This window comes from Electrona antarctica (genome assembly GCF_951216825.1).
Source record: "Electrona antarctica genome assembly, chromosome: 8".
In the NCBI taxonomy this organism is placed as follows: domain Eukaryota; kingdom Metazoa; phylum Chordata; class Actinopteri; order Myctophiformes; family Myctophidae; genus Electrona; species Electrona antarctica.
Genome location: NC_136789.1, coordinates 7,895,877 through 7,922,286, shown reverse-complemented (window position 1 = coordinate 7,922,286; position 26,410 = coordinate 7,895,877). Strand labels below are relative to the sequence as shown.

Sequence of the window (26,410 nt, the reverse complement as noted above, 5' to 3'; positions counted from 1 at the left end):
GGGATGGCAATGAAGAAACGGGAAGTCTGGCATGGCATTGTGAAATCCATGATCTCGACCGCAGTGGAAAAATGATGAATGATGATGATGATATTGAAATAGCCAATGTGTAGGGTTAAATTGGTTAAACTGTTAGAAGGAATACTTCAAGCATAGAAGTCAGGCAAAACAAACAAGATTGTAGATTGGCTATTTTAGCCAATCTAGGACCAGAGTTCAAAAGAATATGAGAACATTGTGCGTTTTGTGAAGGTCATACCTGTGTGACTTGGTGATGGTGACCACTCCAGTCCAGGCTGCAGTGGACTCCACTCCAGTCAGCTAGCTGGGTGGGTCGGTCGGTCAGCCTGAAATCACAGTAAAAACAGTTAGTGAAACCTCATGACTACTGCGTGCGTGCGTGTGCGAACTAGCAGTTTTAACTGGAATGTGTGCGTCTCATTTTTTCTGCACAGACTAACAAAGCCAGTTGTAGGAGTGGTTTACACCACTCAATGAAATCACACCCGGGTGAACAGGTTGAACATAGCAACCATGCTCATTTTTTCTGCACAGACTAACAAAGCCAGTTGTAGGAGTGGTTTACACCACTCAAAAAAATACATGAACCTGTGTGTTGGTGCCCTCTACTGAAAGTGACATCAGACTTCGGTGCTCTATAGGCTAGGTCTTTTAGCAAGAAGTTTAGAACAGAGGTAGATTTTCTTTACCTTGTAATCCTTGATCAACTCCTCCGTATTTTCCCCAAGCAAGACAATGAGGACTCTGGTGACAGCTTCTCTACAGGACTCAATGCTGTGGTCCTACAAACACATGAAATGACATTGTACAGTAGGCTACAGACATCAGAATGCAGAAGTGCATCAAACTAACCACTACACAACATATTGGGAGTCAAGCAAAACAAATGAGCTTGTAGATTGGCTATTTTTGGGGTTGAAGGAAGCTCAAAAGAAAATGAGAACATTGCGTGTTATGTGAAGGTCTTTACCTGTGCGACAGCTGCAACTTGCTTCTGTGGCTTGGTGCAGGTGACCACTCCAGGCTTCAGTGGACGTCAGCTGGCTGGGTGGGTGGGTGGGTGGGGGGGGGGGGGGGGGTCGGTCAGCCTGAAATCACAGTAAAAACAGTTAGTGAAACCTCATGACTACTGCGTGTGTGCGTGTGCGAACTAGCAGTTTTAACTGGAATGTGTGCGATTGACTCTCTACTATGCTTTATTTTAAAAATCTGTTTGGAAAATAGCTGATCTACAAGCTTGTACTGTACATTGGCTATTTTAGCCAATCTAGGACCCGAGTTCAAAAGAATATGAGAACATTGTGTGTTTTGTGAAGGTCATACCTGTGTGACTTGGTGATGGTGACCACTCCAGTCCAGGCTGCAGTGGACTCCACTCCAGTCAGCTAGCTGGGTGGGTCGGTCGGTCAGCCTGAAATCACAGTAAAAACAGTTAGTGAAACCTCATGACTACTGCGTGCGTGCGTGTGCGAACTAGCAGTTTTAACTGGAATGTGTGCGATTGACTCTCTACTATACTATACACCGTTTGCCGGCCACTGCTACAGAGCTGACATTGAGGTTATATCTTCCCTTCTTCTCTGGAGTCCTGCCTCAAAGCAGACCAGAGGTAGAAAACGGTCGTTCCCTGATGTCATCGCTAGGGACACATCAGTAAGCAGGAACTGGGGATGGCAATGAAGAAACGGGAAGTCTGGCATGGCATTGTGAAATCCATGATCTCGACCGCAGTGGAAAAATGATGAATGATGATGATGATATTGAAATAGCCAATGTGTAGGGTTAAATTGGTTAAACTGTTAGAAGGAATACTTCAAGCATAGAAGTCAGGCAAAACAAACAAGATTGTAGATTGGCTATTTTAGCCAATCTAGGACCAGAGTTCAAAAGAATATGAGAACATTGTGCGTTTTGTGAAGGTCATACCTGTGTGACTTGGTGATGGTGACCACTCCAGTCCAGGCTGCAGTGGACTCCACTCCAGTCAGCTAGCTGGGTGGGTCGGTCGGTCAGCCTGAAATCACAGTAAAAACAGTTAGTGAAACCTCATGACTACTGCGTGCGTGCGTGTGCGAACTAGCAGTTTTAACTGGAATGTGTGCGATTGACTCTACTATACTTTATTTAAAAAATCTGTTTGGAAAATAGCTGATCTACAAGCTTGTACTGTGCATTGGCTATTTTAGCCAATCTAGGACCCGAGTTCAAAAGAATATGAGAACATTGTGTGTTTTGTGAAGGTCATACCTGTGTGACTTGGTGATGGTGACCACTCCAGTCCAGGCTGCAGTGGACTCCACTCCAGTCAGCTAGCTGGGTGGGTCGGTCGGTCAGCCTGAAATCACAGTAAAAACAGTTAGTGAAACCTCATGACTACTGCGTGCGTGCGTGTGCGAACTAGCAGTTTTAACTGGAATGTGTGCGATTGACTCTCTACTATACTATACACCGTTTGCCGGCCACTGCTACAGAGCTGACATTGAGGTTATATCTTCCCTGCTTCTCTGGAGTCCTGCCTCAAAGCAGACCAGAGGTAGAAAACGGTCGTTCCCTGATGTCATCGCTAGGGACACATCAGTAAGCAGGAACTGGGGATGGCAATGAAGAAACGGGAAGTCTGGCATGGCATTGTGAAATCCATGATCTCGACCGCAGTGGAAAAATGATGAATGATGATGATGATATTGAAATAGCCAATGTGTAGGGTTAAATTGGTTAAACTGTTAGAAGGAATACTTCAAGCATAGAAGTCAGGCAAAACAAACAAGATTGTAGATTGGCTATTTTAGCCAATCTAGGACCAGAGTTCAAAAGAATATGAGAACATTGTGCGTTTTGTGAAGGTCATACCTGTGTGACTTGGTGATGGTGACCACTCCAGTCCAGGCTGCAGTGGACTCCACTCCAGTCAGCTAGCTGGGTGGGTGGGTGGGTCAGCCTGAAATCACAGTAAAAACAGTTAGTGAAACCTCATGACTACTGCGTGCGTGCGTGTGCGAACTAGCAGTTTTAACTGGAATGTGTGCGATTGACTCTCTACTATACTTCATTTTAAAAATCTGTTTGGAAAATAGCTGATCTACAAGCTTGTACTGTACATTGGCTATTTTAGCCAATCTAGGACCAGAGTTCAAAAGAATATGAGAACATTGTGCGTTTTGTGAAGGTCATACCTGTGAGACTTGGTGATGGTGACCACTCCAGTCCAGGCTGCGGTGGGTCGGTCGGTCAAGAAGACTGAAATCACAGTTAAAAACATAGTTGCTGCCGGTCACAGTGTCCGGAATGATTATAATTTATCAGACATGTGATAAAAATCACACCCGTGTGAACTGAGTGGTGTAAGGTCTGTCTGACGTAATGAAATCATGTCTGACGTAATGAAATCACACCCGGATGTGATTTCACAACTGGCTTTTTTTGTGCAGAAAAAATGACCACGGTTGCTACGTTCACCCTGTTCACCCGGGTGTGATTTCATTACGTCAGAAATTATTTTGAACATAGCAACCATGCTCATTTTTTTCTGCACACAAAAGCCAGTTGTAGGAGTGGTTTACACCACTCAAAAACAGACATATCTTTGAATGCATGAATCACAAGCAAGGTACATAAAATTTGGCTACATTTAATGTAGCCAAATAAGCAGTAACATTATATTTGGGGGAGGTGAGCTTCACACACACCTGCAAAATGTGGACCCTTTCTCCCCACCCTCACTGAGGCACAACACAAACACATGAAGACATGAAGCTTCAGCTGACACAAAACCCCACCACGCTGTTTGTCCAAAACACACAATTGATCTGATTCGCGCCCGGTGTGTGGAGACTTTTAAGGTGGTTGTATATTGGACGCGTTTTTCGGGAAACTGATGGAGAAACTACGTTAGAAATCCGAAAATCGCGCCCGGTGTGTGGGGACCTCTCCCACCGACATCATGTGTTCATTTATCTTCAGCCATACAGACTCCATTTGACACAAATCAACGTACACCACTGCTAGCCTGTTTGTCCAAAACACACCATCTTCTCTCCACGTTTCTACTTGTCCTAATACAATGACAGCTCACAAGTGTGTGTGTCGGGGGACAGGCCGGGTACTCGCGTTGGCTCCCCCCCGGCCGTTCAATTTGAGGAGGTGTTGGCCATGGACGGTATAGATATACACTACAGTATGAGCACATTCATCAAAAACACACAACTATTAAACTATGAATAGGGCTTAAACATTTAATCATCCAAAGTCGGATTGTATTTTCACACGTAACGCGTCCATTAAAATGTCAATCCGCTGCATCGGTCATGCGGGAAGTTGGGAACTGTAATGTATGCGACTGTCTAGCCCGTCTCCGGACCCCCCGGGTTGAGCTCCTTTGGACCTACCAGTCATCAAAATGTCAGAAACTTTAACGTAGGGTTCCGAAAGGAGCTAGCGACTGTCCAAGGCTGCAGTCAAGATGAAACGTAGTTTCATGAAAGTTGTGAAACCAAATGAGTTGTTTCACAGCCCTCTTTCTAATTTAAACACCAAATACACAACAACATGCATTGGTATCAAAAACAACCAGCCACTGACGCGAAAATAAAACCGTCACACGTGTGTCTGCTTAGATGTGTGCTGTACAGCAGCAAACACTCCGTTTTTCACTACTCCAAACAAAACATAATGTAAACACTTGCTAAATTGAACCTTAATCAAATGCTCGGCTAATATTATTCTTACCTTAACCGTGGAAAAACAGTGAAGTGATGCAGGTGCGGTGAAGAAGTTTGTGAGCAGGTGCGCGGTGAAATGGCGTCTGACGTCAGGTCTTCTTGAAGGGGCAAAAGTTATTGAAGGGGCGTGTCCAGGTTTCCAAGCCATAATGCTGTATATTTTACTGAATTCTGACCATTTTGTGTGGGTACAGAACAACATTGGTTGGAATTAAGTAAATAAATCCATTTGAGAAATACATGCACACGTTCTTGTATTGTTAACAAGAGATGATTCTCGAAAAAAGTGACATATTCTTGTACACAAAAAACTTAAATGTGTCTTGTTAATCATAACCGATTTAATCATGTTACATTTACTGTTCCTAATAACCATTTGCCCGTAAATTTTAATGCATTTTGACCATTGTGTGTGGGTACAGAACAATATTGGTTGGAATTAAGTTAATAAATCCATTGGATAAATAAATGCACACTTTCTTGTATTTTTAACAAGAGATGATAATCGAAATACTTGACATATTCTTGTAAACGAACATACTTAAATGTGGCTTGTTAATCATAACTGATTGAATCATGTTACATATACTGTTTGTCCGATGGACTTTTATCAGTGCAAACCTTTAACAGACCTGGACTCTCCAGGACAGAAACAGAAAATGTTCTGTTTAATTATGTTAAAAGCTGATTTTCTGCTGGCATATAATGTCCCATAGGCGGATATTTAGGTAGTTGGCAAAAAAAAAGTTAAAATGTTTTTATGTTGACACGCCCACCAGTTCATTAACACCGCTAGCATTTATTGATAAATTATGATCTAGCACAGGCCTTATTTACAAGATGGATCTATACCGGGGCACTGGAGAATTCCACATCGTCGGCTCTGTGCCGTCAAAGAAACTGTTGTTTTGTTTTGTTTTGACCAAAAATGCCATCTGGGACAAGGAATAGGAGATACAGGCGATTGAAAGAAACAGATAGAATGTATTATTATGGCGGACGATCTAAGATGGGCGATCCATTGTCATGACAACAGCTCTACCCGATGCTAATGCAAGTAGCATTATGGCTTGATCGATCGAAAGCGCTATAAAAGCGCAATTGTCATTGATCAACGGCAATGGCGGTAAGCGTAGTATTAAATAATAGGCTTCAATTGACCTAGATCTACGCCAATGGCGCGGAGGGTGTTCATTAAAGATGGAGTGCCACAATTTTTTCCACCCTAAAACATGATCATCAGGTATTATTATAATATAAGGAGGAATAACTTTTTCCAAAAAGTGTACAGTATTTGTTAAAATCATGCTTTTATGTGGACACGCCCACAGTTCATTAAGTATGCCTGGTTTGCCTGGTGGGTGGTGATGGGTGGTGATCCACCTGAACTGAAGCCACACCCACAGCTGTAGTTGTATGATAAAGGGGGAGGGGTTAGGGGAGGGGCTCATAGTGTGATGTCACTATTTTACTGTTTATTTCATTGGCCCGTTTGACTGTCAAGGGTTCAGCCTCCAGGAAGAAACCCTAAATACAAAGTTAATACACCATTGCACATAACAACTACACCAAGGGGTCTAATGAAGTACTGTGACAGTACTTCATTAGACCCCTTGGTGTGGTTTTCCCAGTTTTTCATGTGTTTACGAGGTGACAGTACTACTGTTACAAACTGGGAAAAAATACAAAAATCACGGCACTCTTTAATCACTTAAGTCCAATTCAAAAACAGCGGAAATGACTGATCTACAAGCTCACAACGGGTCACGTGCATGTTTCTCTTACACCTGTTTTGTGGTTGTACTGTTAAGTAACTTGAACAATAACCCTAAAAAACGCTTGAAAGAATATCGTGACAATCATCATCATGTATCGTTATACTGCTTGAGAAAATATTGTGATATTATATTATTCCATATCACCCACCCCTAGTTGTAGATCTGATCCACACAAAATATAAACTAGAAATGTCTCGACATGCCAACTTGCGCCTTGCACACAAGCAGAGCGCGCCATGAGGTGCACTCACCACTGGCTCCGAGTCCTAGAGCTCTCTGCTGTCTGTCTGGGTACGACTGCTGCTCCGAGTCCTAGAGCTCTCTGCTGTCTGTCTGGGTACGACTGCTGCTCTGAGTCCTAGAGCTCTCTGCTGTCTGTCTGGGTACGACTGCTGCTCTGAGTCCTAGAGCTCTCTGCTGTCTGTCTGGGTACGACTGCTGCTCTGAGTCCTAGAGCTCTCTGCTGTCTGTCTGGGTACGACTTCTGCTCTGAGTCCTAGAGCTCTCTGCTGTCTGGGTACGACTGCTGCTCTGGGTCCTAGAGCTCTCTGCTGTCTGTCTGGGTACGACTGCTGCTCTGAGTCCTAGAGCTCTCTGCTGTCTGGGTACGACTGCTGCTCTGGGTCCTAGAGCTCTCTGCTGTCTGTCTGGGTACGACTGCTGCTCTGAGTCCTAGAGCTCTCTGCTGTCTGGGTACGACTGCTGCTCTGAGTCCTAGAGCTCTCTGCTGTCTGTCTGGGTACGACTGCTGCTCTGAGTCCTAGAGCTCTCTGCTGTCTGGGTACGACTGCTGCTCTGAGTCCTAGAGCTCTCTGCTGTCTGGGTACGACTGCTGCTCTGAGTCCTAGAGCTCTCTGCTGTCTGTCTGGGTACGACTGCTGCTCTGAGTCCTAGAGCTCTCTGCTGTCTGGGTACGACTGCTGCTCTGGGTCCTAGAGCTCTCTGCTGTCTGGGTACGACTGCTGCTCTAAGTTCCCATAGAGTCCATATATAAGCTACTGCAGGCATACATGCATACATACATACATGCATGCATGCATGCATACATACATACATACATACATACATACATACATACATACATACAACAACAACAACAACAACAACAACAACTAATAATAATAATTGTACGAAATCTAGAGGAAAAGAAAGTAAGTACAAAAGTACTAAAGTGTACTATAGACTGTAAAGTGTACTTGGTCGCGACCTTATGTTTGGGAAACACTGGCTTAGACCGTCGACTACCCTCATGTTTAACCCTCTAAATTCCTGACCTAAAAAGCAAAAAGACCTTTGGCCGCAAGACTGCTACTAAACCGCTAAAAACAAAACACTAAACAGGTAATGGAAACATGAAAGACCTCATTATTGCACTTGTGATTCAATAAAAATGTGATTCACTCTTTTGGGTTTAGTAGTTTTTACTGTCTTGGGGTTTAGTCTTTTTTCATTCACACGGTACACCAGTGGGCTACATCATTATGTACATTGCTTTTCCCACTTGGAATGCTTGTTGTATTCATTCAGATGATTCTCTCTAAACAGCATTGACCAATGGAGTGTGGCTCTTTGTATGGACGGCGATTTAGAGCTGGTGTAATATTATCTACATCTGGGTTACATAAGCTCTGTGTGTTTCCTATTTGCTCCCGCGTTAGGCCCTAATACTGCAGCCACAAATCTGAGGACACACACACACACACACACACACACACACACACGGTGCGTTTCAAAGTCAGCTGCCCTTGGCACACAGCGTTTGATTGGAGGCAGGTGGGCGGATCAAAAGGGCGGTCTGTGTTTGAAAGAACAAGTGCAGTGACGTCCCCGTCAGAGCCTTTCACCTGATAACCTCCACCATGGCAGGCACTCCACAGCAATAAACACAGGGGGAAAAAATAGAAGAGGGGAAAAAGTAGCATTCGATGGCTAATGTTGGCATGTCGTGAGAGCTTTATTTTCCTTGATTCTCTTTGTGCTCCGAAAAACGTCTCTCGTGACCGTGCCGTGGCACATGCCCCACGGTCTACTGTGTAAAACCTTAGATTGCCACGATAGTCGCAGAGCGGAGTGCGGCGGCGTTTGCTCTTTGTTCTTCTTGGTCCTATGTGGCGCGGATAGCCGAGCGTTACGCCACATCAGTCCTGAAAGCCGAGCCCTGAAGACTATAGCAGGACTAGTATGTGTGGTTTTGGTGTTTGGTCTGCAGACTCTGAGATTAGAGCAGCAGCAGGCTGGCTGGCAGAGGATTGGGTAATGACCTCTCTCTCTCTACCCCCACACACGGAGTCCTTGGACTGTCTGGGACTGCAGCGCTGTTTTAAAAACCCATCCCTGCTGTATACACGCAGGCGAGTGGGAAGATAGGCACATGCTTACGCATGCACACACAAAGCATAAACACACACACACACACACACACACACACACACACACACACGTCGGTGCAGTGTAGTTAGTGTGCACGCTCGGTTAGAGAGGCCAACATTGTGTGACCATTTATTTATATGCTATTTATGTCATGTTTATTTTATTATGTTATGGAGCTGCACCTCCAAAACCTATGTTTTCTTTCCACAATGCATGTACTGGTACGTCTATGTGACAATACATCTCTTGAATCTTGAACAAAAAAGATGACCTTGAGATTCACCCAGTGCTTCAGGTTCTGGTGTTGGCTGGTCAAATTCCCATTTTCCATGCAAATAAACAAGTCCAACAAACCGAGCGTTCGTTGAATGTATGTAGTCATACTAGGATAGTCTTCATAACCTTATTCTCCGTTGAAGAAGAGCTTTGCGCTCAAAACGTATATACAGCTCCATCTCAATGAATTAGAATATTTTGTTAGTTAATTTTCTTCCGTAATACAATTCAAAAAGTGAAACTTTCATATATTCTCAATTCATTGTGCATAAAGTGAAGTATTTAAAACCTTTTTCTGTTTTAATCTTGATGATTATGGCGTACAGCTCATGAAAATCAAAAGCTAAAAAAATATATATAAAAAAATATATTTTTTAAAAGAGAAATGTCGACCATCTGAAAAGTATATTAATGTATGCAGTCAATACGTCTGAGCTACTTTTGAAGAAATTATTTCAGAAATTGATAACAGCCGTAAATTAATTTGAATTGTTCAGTCTTTTGTCTCACAACTTCCTCTTGACAATACAACCTAGATTCTCTGTGGGGTGCAGGTCAGGCCAGTTGGCTGGTCAGTTAAGCACAGTAATACCATGGTCAGTGCACCAATTACTAGTAGTTTTGGCTCTGTGGGCAGGTGCCAAGTGCTGCTGGAAAAGGAAAATCAGCATCAACATAAAGCTTGTCAATGTATGGAGGCACACAGTGCTGTCAAATATCATAATAGACGGTTGTGTTGAGACTCTGGACATGACAAAACACAGTGATGATTTAGGCCATGTTATCTGCTGGTGTTGATCCACTGGCAGTGAAAACATAATGGTTTCAACACAGCCATCTTTTTAGAGTACATTGTGCTTCAGTATATTGACAAGCTTCATGGAGATGCTAATTTCCCTTTCCAGCTCGATTTGGCACCTGCCCACAGGTGCCAAATCGGGTCAGTTAAGCCCTACTGTGCTTAACTGACCTGCCAACTGGCCTGACCTGAACCCCACAGAGAATCTAGGTTGTATTGTCAAGAGGAAGGTGTGAGACATGAGACTGAACAATACAAATTAATTTACGGATGTTATCAAAGCAAACCTGGGCTTCCATAACACTTCAACAGTACCACAGGCTGATCACCTTCATGCCACGCCCCATTGATGAAATAATTTGTTCAAAAATAGCTCAGACCAAGTATTGCATACATTAATATACTTTTCAGATGGTCGACATTTCTCGTTTAAAAAAACATTTTAGTGGTTTTGATTTTCATGAGCTGTACACCATAATCATCGAGATTAAAACAAAAAAAGGTTTTAAATACTTCACTTTATGCACAATGAATTGAGAATATATGAAAGTTTCACTTTTTGAATTATATTACGGACAGGGCTCCACCGTGCGACCTATTAGGTCGCATATGCGACTTAATTTATTAAGGGTGATACTTAAAATTTAACGAGGTCGCACCGGTGATACTTGGAAAGGCGAGAGAAAAAAAAAAAAAAACGATCCGTTTTATTTATTTATTTTTTTACCCCGTCTCAACAATGAGGCACGGGCGCCGGGCGGCTATGTTAGTAGTGCGATAATAAAGTATTACTTTCTTTTGGCTCAATCGAATCCCCTCTCTCTCTCTCTCGGTCTCTCCCGCTCTGCCTGCCTGCTAGTGCCTAACTAGTAGCTTGCATGCATGTGAGTGACGTCACGTGCCTGCGCATGTGAGTCACGTGATGAAGTACAAGCGTACAAGCGGCGCGCTCACTGAACTCCGAAAAAGAAAACATACAAAGATGCAGACATGAAACGCGGCTCAATAGTTGATTTTTTCAAGAAAAGAAATGTGTCAGAGGAGACAAATGAGGCTGCTAGTGCTGGAGATGGGTTAGGAGACCAAGAAGGTGGAGAGGAAGTTGTGGAACCGGCGATAATCTCATATTCTGAGAGTGAAGAGGACAGTGACAGGTTGGCCAAAGAGACTGAGGAGGGGGGAAAGAAAAAAAAGTACTCTTTTCAGCAACAATGGCTGGCACAGTTACCGTGGTTGCGATACGAGGCACAAGTCATGGTGTGTGTTCATTGCAAGCAATGTGGCCCGTCCATTGCAGGCAGAACACAATTTGTTAATGGTTCGAAACAGTTTAAGGTTCAGTCATTCAAATTGCACAACGATAGCCAAAGGCACAAGACGTGCAGGGATCGCTGTATCACCAGAAGCGCCCAGCCTCTACCCTCCTCATTTAGTCGTGTAGAGGAGAGAAATCGCTCATCGGATCATGCTGAAATGATGATCAAGTTTAACACTGCGTACAACATCGCGAAAGAGGAACTCCCGTTCACCAAATACAAAACACAGATCGTCCTGATGAAGTTTTTGTTGTTAAGTTAATGTCTGTGCTGTGCAGCAGTAAAAAGTTTTAAAAAGAGAAGGCAGTTAAATACATTGTCATGATATGATCTAAAAACAACATAGGCCTACTGTTATGTTGAATGCACCTTGTTGTTGTTGTTAAGTTAATGTCTGTGCTGTGCAGCAGTAAAAAGTTTTAAAGAGAAGGCAGTTAAATACATTGTCATGATATGATCTAAAAACAACATAGGCCTACTGTTATGTTTTGCTTTTATTTTTTTATAAGAAGATGACCTATGTTGTCAAACTGCTGCTCTTGCAGAGAAACCTACAGTTCAGATTAAAATATTTTGCAAATATCAAGATTGCAAATATCAAGTTTGTGTCATTGTCAGTCTTTACATCAAGGCAAAACTATGGTATGGAAATTAACAATTAACTATCAGCATGATAAGGTCTTAAAGGTATTAATACCACGCTATACAAAGAAAAAGATGGTGCTACCTAATTTCTGGTGGTGCTACCAAATGAAAAGGTAGGTGGCACCAGTGCTACCTGTGAAAAAATGAGTGTGGAGCCCTGATTACGGAAGAAAATTACCTTTTACAAAATATTCTAATTCATTGAGATGGAGCTGTATACCAACTACTGTTCATGCATTATCTAGTCTTTTTCCATACTAGTAGTACGAGAAATGAACCTGCTGAACAACATAAAAGAGACATGACTATATGGAACACCGTGTTTATGTAAATTAACATTACAGCTAGAACGCCTCTCTCTCTCTCACTGTGCTCATCGTGCTCGATCAAAACTAGCTCCTGGGCCCAGGCGGTGGCGTAACCGTCTGGGCACCCGACTGGTAATCCAGTCGCAGTGTGCCGCGGGTTCGACTCCCGAGCCCGACACGGCCTTTACTGCATGTCTTCCCCCATCTCTCTCCCGTTTCCTGTCAGCCTACTGTCTGTCCCTTCAAAAACTAATAAAAGGTGTAAGCCGCAAAAAAATATCTTAAAAAAAAAAAAAAAAACTAGCTCCTGCATATTAAATGGGACACTTCACCCTTTTTGCAAAAAATTGATGTCAATGACGTTTAGAAGATTTAGAAGGTCGGGGAGAAGCAAACCACGCCTACTATATTTAGGAGACCTGTAGGCTTTGTGTACCATTTCGCCTCTAGTGGCTCCAATGAAGTTGGCCCATCTTCATACATAAACCATCTTTGCCCTCCCCTATCCACAAGGAGGAGCAGTGCACCAAAGCATTATGGGAATTGTAGTCCAGGAAGGAAGTGAGCCCAGTGTCCATGGACACTGCTAAAATCTAAAATATCTAAAACCACATATTACACACATATAGACCCCAGGAAAGTGTTCTAAATCTACTAAATGTCATTAACATATATGTTTTTGCAAAAACATATGTTAAGTGTCCCTTTAAGAATGTGACGACCGTGATGGTATGGCAGTTCAGAAATGCATCCTTGTGTGTCCTCGTTGCCCCCAGGACTTTTTCAACTCCGTTTTCATCCTTGAATGATTAAATTGTAGCTTGGCAACGGGTAGCTTCATCAGAGATGGATACGCGGAAATGACGAGGACGAGATCAAAAGTGATGGAAAACCAGATTATTGCGCAGGAAATATAATCATGCCTCTTTCTATTATGTTGCATTAATACAAATGCTCAATTATTGCCGAGAATATGGCTCACGGTGAGCATTCCTTCTATTTTACACAGACACACACACACACACACACACACACACACACACATTCGCATACCTGTGTGTTTGGACATGCTCGGAATGTGTTCACCAAAGAGGATTTAATGTTTGGCCACATTGATGTATTCACAGCCCTGACATTATATTGGTGGTGGATGTGTGACACCAGCACTCATACAACTTTCACGCTTCTTAACGCTATTCGTTCATTGGCATAGCTACAGAGACAGACAGACAGAGACGTAACCACCATTTGTATCACCAACCTTTCTTGTTAATAAACACATGTTCATATTGCTTAAAGAGGACTCCGTCCATCTTTTACACCCACCAGCAACGGAACGCAGGAGATTATCACCCCGCGTGAACAGAATCAACAATGGTACTTCTGTAGGACAGTGCCATCGATGTGTGGCTATTCGGATGATCGTTGGAACTGCAAGATGGTCAATTCCTGGATATGGTCTGACTGATATAACCACTTAAACCCTATACGTTGTTGACCAGTGTTGATTTCATCGACTAATACTATGACGAAAAATGTTCGTTGACTACCTTTTTTCACTGAAGAAAACTAAATGGAAACTAAGCTATGATGACTAAAACTAAGACTAAATATATTGACAATTTCGTCAACAAATAAAACCTAGACTAAAATGGTAGGAAGGGACTAGTGGATAAGAGATCCAGTATAAGTAAAAGACACAAGTCATTTTACACTTGGTTCTACACTCTACATGCTCACAACGTGTCGCGCTGCGTCGCGTTTCAGCAAGTGTAAAATCAGTCATTACAACGGCATCAAGGCCCGCCAAAATATATTTTACCGGACAGTACTTTTCCCCCCCTCTACAACCAATTTCTTCACCAAAAACCAGACGATCTACAAGTTCGCAACCTGTGGCGTTTTACAAGCTTATACATCTGCTATTTATATGAAAGGGATAGTTAGGGTTCGGTGGTTAAGCTACTGGTTCCCGGCATTTAGCTACGCACGCGCGCGTGTGTGTGTGTGTGTGTGTAAACTTTACATGCAACAGTGCTTGGTGGACGTGAAGGTTCTGTACTATAGGCTGCTCAGTGCTCACTACTACAGCACTTATTTACTCAATATAAATCAACAGTGTGTTTATGAGGCCCCATGCATGCAGGACCCGGATTTGACCCAAGTTTCCCAGAGAGTCAGCAATGCTAGATCAATGTAAGAGATAGGGATGGGGGGTGGGGTGGGGTGGGGGGTTCTTCTGATACAGTTCTCTGACCTACCTCCATGCTGCTGCAGCCTTCCACTGTTTGCCCACTCTGTTAACTATTACCAAAAGCCTGTGTGCTTTGGCTGCGGCCCAGCGCTCTTACACATACCGTGGGCCCATTATCAAAGACGACCTGCGCTGCAAGCGCTGGAGTCCTTCCAAAAAACATTCACACAGTGAAATCTTCCATGTTAATTTAACTCTTGAGTGCAACATGGACCCAGGTGGACCTTTTCCGGGTCCAAATAGACCCTAATGAACCTTTACTGAGATAGTGTAAAAAGTAAAAATAAATGTAGAAGCCCAAACGAGCCCATTACAGTTTGAAACCACTTTCATCTTGCCATCGATATTCTGGGCATGTCATTAATGTAAAAAAATGAGCCGAAATAGAAGATCTGTCAACGCACTGTGAGGTAACACATTGTAAGCTTTTAGATCAGCTATTTTTGAGCGGTGCCTCCACTTCATTACGGAGCTATGTGTGTCCGTATGTCTGTCTCTGTGTCTGTCTGTATGTATGTCCGAGCACGGAAAGCTGCAACACCTAAAGTGGCCAGTACAGTACAGTACAGCACAGTGGCACAGAGTACACTACAGTACGAGCCCTGGGCCGTTCCTGGGGCTCTGGATGTTCCGGGGACGTATAGGGATTAAGTGGTTAAGTACACACAATACATGTTAATCAAACTTGTGTGACAAGTTGACAACATGCCACACGACTTTCTGATTCAGTTCTGTTCAGTGGCTAAAGATTTTCTCTCTTGTTGCAACTTGATAATGCAATCACAATCCTTTTTTATTGTATGCCATCCCCTATTGCCCTTTTCATACTCGCTCACAACCTTACAGAAAGATGGAGGTAGACAATGAATGTCTATGAGAAGGAGCGGAAGGAAATCAAACACCTAATCACATGCCACACCGGCGCTATTAATATTATTATTCCTGGTGGAGATTTGTGCTCTAGTAGTGAGCATACCTTTCTATATACAGTATATCATCTTTTTTCAAATATCTTTGGGGCTTTTTGCCTTCATTGTAGCTTGACAGGAAAGGGGGAAAGAGATGGGGGGGGGGGAGAGAGACACGCAGCAAAGGTCGTCGGATCGGGACTCGAATCCGCGACACGCTGTCAGGCTGGATTACCAGCCTAGGTGCCTGGACCGCTCGGCCGGGCCCAGCCGTAGTTTTTGTTGGTTTTAAATTGAAATATTTCTAGGGAAACACCTGGAAATATAATATAATATATGGAAAAATAAAATGATCATCGTGGACTGTTATGTTTCCACTGGATACAATTTTGGAGTTTGATGGTCTATATTACAAAGAGTTAGCAAATGTTTGTTTTTGTTTCAAAAGGTGGATTTAAGCGGCCTACAATAATACCAACTCGGTGCAGGGATTCATGTCAATCAGGGATTCATATATCTTTGGCCTAATGTATAGGCCAAAGATATATTCAAAGACAAAATGATAAAGGAAGGAGAAATTGTGTTATTGTTGTGTTGAGTATAGCCGCAAACAGCAATTCTCTGCCCCAAGTCCATATGACATGGGAATGCTTACATAGATTTAAAAGCAGAAATCTGGAGATTTTCATCATGCACAGCAAGAAACTCCAGAACCAACATTCAGACGTGTCCGCGTGTATGTTCTATCTAAGGCCCTTTTTAATCAGGTGGCAATTTCAGTGAACATACTTACATCGTGTGTGTGTGTGTGTGTGTGCGTGCGTGCGTGCGTGCGTGTGTGTGTGCGTGCGTGCGCGCGCCTGCACATAAGCACAGAGCCCATGACGGCATGTAAACATGTCGTACTTTGAAGTGCGGATAGTTGTGTGTACATTAAACGTGGAATTTGATTCTTTATTGTCTGCGTGTAAACACCGAATGCTTTGAAGTGTGTGTGTGGTACAGTCTGCTAACTGAAAGTGTGAGGTCACATGTCTTCACACAGTCTATTCATTGTAATACTGGTTTTGTAGAGTCTGTTGATGCAGAGAGATAATCTCATATCATATCCCCTCACCTCCTCACTTCCTCTCCCTAACAGGAAGTGCTGGCCTGCGTGGTGGCCTGTTTTCATCCAGATGAGGGTGTAGAAATGGTAGCTTCTCATTGGAGCTTTATCTCCATAACTGGCTCTTAATTTATAGGGCGGCTCGCTCACTATTCACCTTTCCTCTGTGACGAAACGGTACAGTCACCCTGATGAAACGGTACAGTCACTCTGATGAAACGGTACAGTCACTCTGATGAAACGGTACAGTCACCCTGATGAAACGGTACAGTCACCCTGATGAAACGGTACAGTCACCCTGATGAAACGGTACAGTCACCCTGATGAAACGGTACAGTCACCCTGATGAAACGGTACAGTCACCCTGATGAAACAGTACAGTCACCCTGATGAAACGGTACAGTCACCCTGATGAAACGGTACAGGCACCCTGATGAAACGGTACAGTCACCCTGATGAAACGGTACAGTCACCCTGATTAAGGCATTTCTTGCCGCAGCGCGTAGGCACATTTTTGAGCGGCGCTAGACACTCCTATGCACAGCTTTGTGTATATGCGTGTATGTCTGTCCGCTTGAGCACGGAATGTGCTCAGCTGATTGGCCGAGCACGGAATGTGATGTACGATGATGTATGATAAGAGCGTGTCTTACTTCACACAAGTGATTTTTTTTCTATGTCCAGCTAGTGTGTGTGTGCAAACACAAACTTTGTCCTAACACAAACATTAAATGCCATTGATAATGAATGTGTAACTGTAAACACAAACATTGATGACGAAGGTGAGGACACAAATTGTGATTGGTTGGAATGAGATGATGTATGATGTACGATTCGTTGTGATTTATTTTATTGAAGGCTTTTTAAACTTTTACACAAGAGTGCCTTAATTGGTCTCATTACTTTTTAGGGATCTACGTAAAGATGGCTTTCTCCCACCTACTCCCACACCTGAACCCACTGACCCCAAACAATCAGACTCTTCAGTGTTCATCTCTTGTTTTGCATGTATTGATGTTGATTCATTTGCACCTTTTGATTGAAACCAAAAGTGACAAAACAGGTACATTCACTGACAGTGTCACAACAATTAAATTACAAGATTTATGTCTGCTGCCTTCGGGCAATAATTCACACTGAGTATTATTTGTCGGGAAATGTTGCAGGGAGCTTTGTAGTTGGTTATTTAATAATAAGTGCATAAAGTAACAGTGTCGTTTGCATGAGACCTTTTGTTGAAGGGCTGTAAGGGGAGAGCTAGCACTTGCATCATTTGACTGGTGTTTGGTTGTTACCCAGAAGACACTGCTATGATGCTGCAGGATAGGCTTAAGTATAGAATCTTAGCAGACATTGTATTGAACTGTTCTTTCCTGTGCAATCTGCAAACAAAGTATCCAATCAATCAATCAACCACTTCTAGATGCCACAGCTCTCCTCACTTGGTTACCAGCTGTGCCAGCGTGGCTGGTATTGTTTTCACCTTGTCTGTGTGGTGTTTCGGGGGGCGCTAGCCCCTCCCAACGCCTGGATGTGTGTGCCTCCCGTGATGTGATGTCAAAGTCTATGGATGTTTTACTATGACATAGTGGGTGCCCCCCAAAGGTGCCCCTCACTTCACACAAGTTTGATTTCTATCTGTCTGTGTGGACAGATTTGGTCACTGTGATGGCATCACAACTGTACAAGATGCAGTCACGAAGATGTACAGAAGTGTAGTAGTGTAGTTAACACTTCGGCCGTGTGGCCACAATTGGTAAATGGCTTGTGCAGGGCCAGAATTGGGGAGATTACTACTCAAGTAATTAAATTTCCCCCACTTCCCGCACTTTATTAACTTGCACAGTTGTATTTTGCAGTCATGATTTTATTGTTGAATACCGTTTCCTGTTTAGCTGAGATGGCCACTCAGCCAACAAGTTCCACCTGGGGAAATGCTTGGATATTAAAAAAATGAGGGGCAAGTGCAATGTGGGTTATAGGTGCAATATGTTTGGGAAGTGCAATAATGTGGAGTTCTATTGTTGAGGTTTGATTGAATGCCTAACAATTGCCTGTGATGTGTTTCAGTAAGGATTGGGCTGGACCATGTCAGGATAGCAGGGGGGGTTAAGATGTGCTGTTGGGATTGCTTATGTTTTAGTGTGAAGGACTTATAACTTGTGTAGTTCACAGAAACTTGTAACATTTGTATGTTCTCATTTGAAGACACCCCTGTAAATGGTATAGTCCATTCTCATTATCTCCAGCTGGGTATAAAAGGCTGCCATTTTGCCAGTGAAATGAAGTCTGTGCTGGGAGTAGAGAGCTTCCTGTATTGATGTCAGTTTGGTGAATAAACATATTGGTTAACCTTTACCAATGCCTCTGTGCTGTTTCTCCAGCCACTAACACGGTCATTAGCTCACACTAGCTATCTTTCGCGATAAAGTGTCCACTACGGTCTTGCTACTGGAGGTAGTAGCAAATGTAGTCCAGGTTGCTTTTCAAGCATCTGGCAGAAAATCGCATACAGAGAGCATGCCCTGCAGTCACCCCACTAGATCCAGGCTGTGCTGAGTGTAGGGGAGGGGAGAGAGAGAGGGCAGCACCCATCGGAGGGTTTCTCCTCCACGCCTACAAGCCCTTTGTTTTCTCCCATAATGATTTCCTTTTGGGTCATTTCTCCAGGCTTTCAGGGCAGTGAAAGTGGATCTGTCCAGGGGCCTCTCCATTACATAGCCCGGCAGATAGGGAGAGCCAGATAAATCCCCCCTGTATAATAAATACCTCATATTTGATCTTCTACATGTGGGACTTATCTCGCAACACCAGAGCCCAAGTGTCTCTCTCTCCTGGGACACCTCCCTACAAAACACCTGCTGCTCATGCACGTTGACCCAAACAGCATGTCGTGACTGTCGTCTTATGACATCCGTATACTACACTGTCTGTTATGACGGAAGTTGTGTGTGTCTTGGCCGTTTCCTGTCATTCCGCACCGTATGGGCGCACGGGAAGGTGAAAGGTTAACGTATCCTAGCTTATTCAAGCCCGGCCAACCTTCCAGGAAGCTTTATGGTGTGAATGGTAAACGAGTTAATCCTACCGCCATAACCCCCCCCCCCCTCCCCTCACTATGTTCCTCCCGAGAGAGAGAGAGAGAGAGAGAGAGAGCGCGCGCCTTTGCCTTGCAGGTTCAAAGTTTACACACAGGGCCACGGCAATCATTGACACAGTAAACTGACACCTTATTAATGGAAAGCAATGTGCACCGTCGCCCCATATATATATATATATATATATATATGGGGCGACGGTGGCTCAGGGGTAGAGTGGCCGCGTAGAGTCACCCCATATATATATATATATGGGGCGACGGTGGCTCAGGGGTAGAGTGGCCGGATGGTAACCGCAAGGTTGCCAGTTCGAACCCGGGCTCCCCCAGAGTTAGTGTGAGCAAGACACTGAACCCCTAATTGCTCCTGATGTGCAGGTCTCCTCTGCCATCGGTGTGTGAATGTGCGTGTTAATGGGTGAATGTAATGCACAATCTATGTAAAGCGCCTTGGATAAAGGCGCTATATAAATGCACCATTTATATATACACAAACGTACGAAGGGCTGCATGGCCAAAGGACATACGAGGTCATAAATCCTGCAGCGGAAAGTAAATAGTGGGAGCAGAGTGACAGGCTGCCTTGTTAGTAGTGGGTATAGTATTGCACAGGCCCGTGGTCTGAATGATATAACACAGGCCCGTGGTCTGAATGATCTGTTAGTAGTGGGTCTGAATGATCTGTTAGTAGTGGGTCTGAATGATCTGTTAGTAGTGGGTCTGGATGATCTGTTAGTAGTGGGTCTGAATGATCTGTTAGTAGTGGGTCTGAATGATCTGTTAGTAGTGGGTATAGTATGTTAGTAGTGGGTATAGTATTGCACAGGCCCGTTGTCTGGATGATGGGTGACATGATGGGCAGTAGTGGGTATATTATTGCACAGGCCCGTGGTCTGAATGATGGGTGACATGATGGGCTGTAGTGGGTATAGTATTGCACAGGCCTGTGGTCTGAATGATCGATGACATGATGGGCAGTAGTGGGTATAGTATTGCACAGGCCCGTGGTCTGAATGATCGTTGACAACCCTATACGTCGCCGTACCATGTATCAACCAATCATATGGAATGCATTTTAGTTCCTTAGCTTTCAACAGCAAGTCCTTTTTCCATATCCCTGTCAATCATTTTTCAGGCTGGCATTTTGTGTGTGTGTGTGTGTGTGTGTGTGTGTGTGTGTGTGTGTGTGTGTGTGTGTGTGTGTGTGTGTGTGTGTGTGTGTGTGTGTGTGTGTGTGTGTGTGTGTGTGTGTGTGTGTGTGTGTGTGTGTGTGTGTGTGTGTGTGCCGTAGGATGCAGCGGCAATTTAGTTGGGGGGGGGGGGGGGGGTGGTTCTGCACGCAAGGCACACGGTACAGAGGGTTTGTATTTAATCTCTGAATTAGTCATGGGTGTGTTTTAGGCATAACATAAATCAGAGTGTGATCTCCACTTTGCATTGGTTGTAAACGGCAGTGGCTCAGGGGTAGAATGGCCGGTAGTCTGTAGAGCAGCCGAATGGGAACCGTGAGGTTCTCAGTTCGATCCCGGGCTCCCCCAGAGTTAGTGTCGAAGTGTCCTTGAGCAAGACGCTGAACCTGCTAATCGTTTCCTCCGACATCGGTGTGTGAATGGGCGAATGCACGTAATTCACAATCTATGCAAAGCGCCTTGGATGAAAGCGCTATATAAAATGCACTATTTTATTTTTATTTTTGTATTTATGATCATTATGCTACGCCTATAGCATCATTTAGCACGCAGGGTGTAAAATGGGGCCCAGAGTGTGTTTTGTATGTGCTCAGATCCCACCCAAAACACTCTGTCTCGGCCACACCCCTTTGGTTGTGTTGCAGACATGTGGCTCTGATGATGACGGAGCGAGAGATGTCCAATCCAGTGAACCACCACCATTCTTCACCACCAGCAACAACATACAACAGGGTTATTTCTTATTTGTGACCAAGATGTGCAGGTGTCTCCCTACATTTAAGTCCTCAGTCACCACGACTGATTTCATTGTCATATGGACTCCATAGAAGTGTGTCCTGTGCCAAAAATAGGCAATCTACAAGCTTACAACACGTCGCAGCCTATTGATCTCAGATATTTCCTAATGATCTCAGATATTTCAGAACCGCAATTGCCTCAATCTGCAATTTCTTCAACTGGTTAGCCATATGCCTACCAAACATCATCATTTTACATATTGTGTTAACACGGAGCCCGCCAGAACCGTATAAATCGTAGGATTAAATTAGTCGTGCAGCCCCAGAACCGTAGACTACGTTTTCCAGGGTTTAAATTCTTTAATCTCGTTAGCATAACAGTCGAGTGGGACGGTGGCCTCAGCCATTTTGAAGATGCACGCACATCCACTTGCACTCTATGTGCTGCTTTCAATGGTCTGTATCTCCGAATCGGCGCAATGAATGTCGTTTCTGGTGAAATCAAGGTTTTTCAACGGCCGACGGCAGGCACTGTGATACTCGCGGTCGGGTTTTTTCACCACCGACCGAGAGAACAACAAACGGTCAAGACACCACACACAGCATTTTTTCAGTGTAACATCCGGTTACGGGTATTTGGCTGTTCAAAATAAGGGTTGAGCGTGATAAAACCTTTTCAATGTGCTATAAATAGATTAATTAATCCTGACGGGAAATGTTAAGTGTGTGGGACACACGGCGCTAGTGTGTGGTGGCTCCTTTCACACTGTTTCACAAATTACATGGTTTTTGCAAACCATGTTTTTACAAAATGTTGCTTGACTTGGCCAAGCAACATTTTTCATTCGTGAGATTTTAATTTAGCTTTAACACAGATTCTCGTGTGATGTGTATATCCAAATCAGTAATTTACATTATTTCTCTTCCAAAGCCCTTTTGTCTCCCACGATTGTGATATGGTCTGGAAACTTGACATTGTTCATTGTTTTACTCCCATTCAGACGGCTTATCTAATGTAAATAGATGGAGCGTTCTTTATTCTGGATCAAGCTAGCATTACCGTCGGTTAAATCATTTGAACCTTAGATTCTCCCTCATAATAATAAAACAAGAATGATGATCTCAAACTATTAATAAACTTAGTTATAGAAAGGGTGTCTGATCCCCTTTTCAATGTGCTAGAGTCCTCTGGGGAGATAGATTTGTTTTACTGTTTAAGATGTTATCCTGCATGGTAACGGTTGAATGTTCCATATTTTAAGTTAAGTTGTGTTTACTGTGCAAGAAGAGGGAGTGATAATAATGTAACTTTACATTTTCAAACAATGAACAATAATTAGTATTTTCCATCAGAAGATAAAGTAGAGCTTTGACCTCATGAGTCAATGCATGCGTTTTTGAGTGCGTGGAAGGAGACATTTCCCACTTTTTATCTATGATGTTGCTGCCGCGAATAAGAATTGGAGCGTTTAACACATTGACTCCCACGGGAATCGATAATAAACATCGCTTCCCTGCCGCCGATTTTCACTAACCTTTGAAGAATCACCCCCTCGCGGTTGTACTTCCATTTCATGAAAGTCCGCCTGAAAATAGTTCCTTCGTTTGTGTTTGAGTCAAAAAATATTTCCACCGCCGCGATCCGAAACAACGGGGAACAGAGCTCAATGGATGCGTCCATTACGCATCATAGGCTTTGCATTGTGCCTCCATTTCCCAGAAGCCCTGCATGAGAATCGAGCGCCAGTGGAGTTTTTTTTTTCGGTCACGTGATCCAAACGCGTAACGTCACCGGGTTGTCCGACGGAAACCCTGTATGTCTTACAAGTTATCCAAAAACGGCGAATAATTCATATAAAACAAAAGTTGGCAATAGCGTGTTCCGCAGGGAGAGACAATGGGAAAAAGTCGGGAATAGCGTGAACCGCAGGGAATGTGTTAAAGAGTGAGTTGTGAGCCCCCAAATCCCCCCCCCCCCCTCTCTTGTTTTCTAGGGCTTTTATCTAGGGCCATTTCCTCCAGCATATATACAGACTCAGTCATTGCAACATGCATGCTTTGCTCCCGCGCAGCTAGCTAGCCTGCTTTTTTTCAGAGCCTTTTCTTTTAAGATCTCTTATCTGATATCGTCATGGCAATGCAGAGTAAACAGAAGGTTGTGATAAGTGCAGTTTTCTCAGTCGTAACCTGTCTCGGGCGCTCCTTTGATCAGAGGAGCCTTTTTATTCCGCCAGGCAGCTCAGGAAGCCAGGAGGAAAATGGAAGTGGAACCACGCAGACCTGATTAAAAAAAACACCCGTATGCAGTGTTGATTTTGACAGCTAATTTTTATTTATTCATTTATTTTTTCATAGTCTCGAATAGTTTTCATTTAGTTTTAGTCACATTTTGTCACCTGGAATGTTTTAGTGTTCTAAATATCATAAGATTTTAGTCGACTAAATCTACAGTTGATTTAGTCGACTAAAATGACTAAATATCGACGGAACTTTTTTTGTCATAGTTTTAGTCGACAAAAACAACACTGCTAAGTATGCCATTTTTCCGTCCTGGCACTACGGAATGAACCCAGAGAGCTTCATGAAGAAGATCCTGAAACACAGACAATAAATACATCCATGGAGTATTTGAGTTTGTTGGTGAGTGTATGTATGTGTAGATCATCCCCACTAGATGTGTTTTCTGTGAGCTGAGGTGGATGAGATTGGGAAATGCCATGGTTTATGCACTTGCACAGTTGCATTGTGGGATCCGATGTCAGTAGGGGGAGGGTGGCTGATAGCGGACTTCATCGTGTGTGTGTGTGTGTGTGTGTGTGTGTGTGTGTGTGTGTGTGTGTGTGTGTGTGTGTGTGTGTGTGTGTGTGTGTGTGTGTGTGTGTGTGTGTGTGTGTGTGTGTGTGTGTGTGTGTGTGTGTGTGTGTGTGTGTGTGTGCGTGCACCAACGTGTAGGTGTGTGTGTGTTAGTGCTGAGACCATACAGGGTGAGGTCATCACTGGTTGGCCTCATTGCGGGGGTAAGGTTGGGGAGCGGTGCTGATACAGTCACACAGTCCCCTCCAGGACTGTGGGAACAGATCGGCCAGTGGCAGAGTTCAGGACCAGAGCCCTCCCGGGGGTTAATGTGGGAGGGTGGGTTGGGGGGCCATGAAACGTCACCAGTCAATATCACCACCATTATTTCAAACGTTTGCCTTTGATTACGATCCGTGTACGAGTAAATGTGAAAATAGAGGATCTACAAGGTCAGAACGCGTTGTCGCCGCCTGCGTTGTGACCTGGTAGATTGGCTATTTTCCCCTTTTTTTTTGTACAACAAAGTATAATACAGGGTCCCGTGGTTAATCCGACTAATTGGTTTAGTCGATTATAAAATAATCTGTTAGAACCTTTTTTGTGTCAATTCGCTGACATTGAAGACACATTCTTCATTAATCGATTATAGCCCATATGAGCATCATTAAGTCGGTTATTGGTTGGTTCTAAATATATTATTTTCTGTTAATTGCCCCGGCCCTAGTGGATAGTATTCATTGTGTATAGGACCAGAGCCTGGGGGGGGGGGGGGGGGGGGCTGTAGGGGGAGGTAGAAGTCCTGCATGAAGCCCAACAATCAACATGTTCATGGCTTCACTAGATGGCCTAGTTCAGGGGTATTCAACTAGATTAGGCTGGGGGCCACAACTGTAGAATGATTGTGTGTTGGGGGCCACACAGCGTGCACGCGAAGCACGAACATTTGTGGTTTCTCAAAATAAATGTATCTACAGTATACATTTGTGCACAGTAATGAGCTCTAATATACTGTCTATACAGGTATATGCTACTGTAGAATAGATGCAGACCTGCCCTCTGCAGTGCTCTAGTCCAGTGGGGGGGGGGGGGGGGGGGGGTGCATGGCCCAAAAGGTTTGGGAACCGCTGCTCTAGTCTATAATATGATAGAAGGATTACTGTCATTATGATAATCTCACACCTCATATCGCACACACCATACCAACTTTCATTAGCCCTAAAAAAAAATATATATATATATTTTTTTCCATGGGCCACTAGGGGGTGCCCCGCAGGCCGCATTTGGCCATCAGTTGAATACCCCTGGCCTAGTTCTTTAGGGGCTGCAGGACAGTACAGGACAGTGGGAGTGGGACATACTGGGTGACAGGACGATATGGGAGCCCTGCTAGCTGCTATAGGAGCACAGCAGTGGGGGGTACACGCTACACACGCAGCCTGATGGGTGTTGATGGTATGGCACAGCAGTGGGGGTACACTAGTGGGGTCCTTGAGGGAGTTCCAGGGGGTCCCCAGCTAAATGATAGTTAGGAACCAAATGGACTCAAAGAGTGTACATTTGGCACTCTCAAAGTTATAGATGGAGTGTTGTGATTTTTATATTTTATTTCTTTATTTCACAGTACTTCATTAGACCCCTTGTGTGGTGTGGTTCTTATGCGCAATGATGTCTTCCCTTTGTATTTAGGGTTTCTTCCTGGAGGCTGAAACCTTGACAGTCAAACGTGCCAATGAAAAAAACTGTAATATAGTATTAGTGACATCACAATATCATCCTCTCCCCTAACCCCTCCCCCTTTATCATACAACAACAGCTGTGGGTGTGGCTTCAGTTCAGGTGGATCACCACCCATCACCACCAACCGGCAAATCAGGCATACTTAATGAACTGGTGGGCATGTCCACATAAAAACGTAATTTTAACAAATTCTGTACACTTTTTTTTAACCAAATCTTTCTCCTAGTATGATCATAGTACCTGATGATCATGTTTTAGGGGGGGGGGGATCCCGGCACTCCATCTTTAAGGCACTGACGAAAATACTGCCCTAAGTCTCTTTGTCAATGTTACCGAAGCGTTCCAAAGTATT

The 26,410-nt window shown here is 43.8% G+C and overlaps 1 protein-coding gene across 1 annotated transcript in view; it reads left to right on the top strand.

Annotated features, from left to right (window-relative positions):
• rnf43 (ring finger protein 43) overlaps positions 1–26,410 on the top strand; it is a 140,695-nt gene that overhangs the window by 21,928 nt on the left and 92,357 nt on the right. The window lies entirely within an intron of this gene.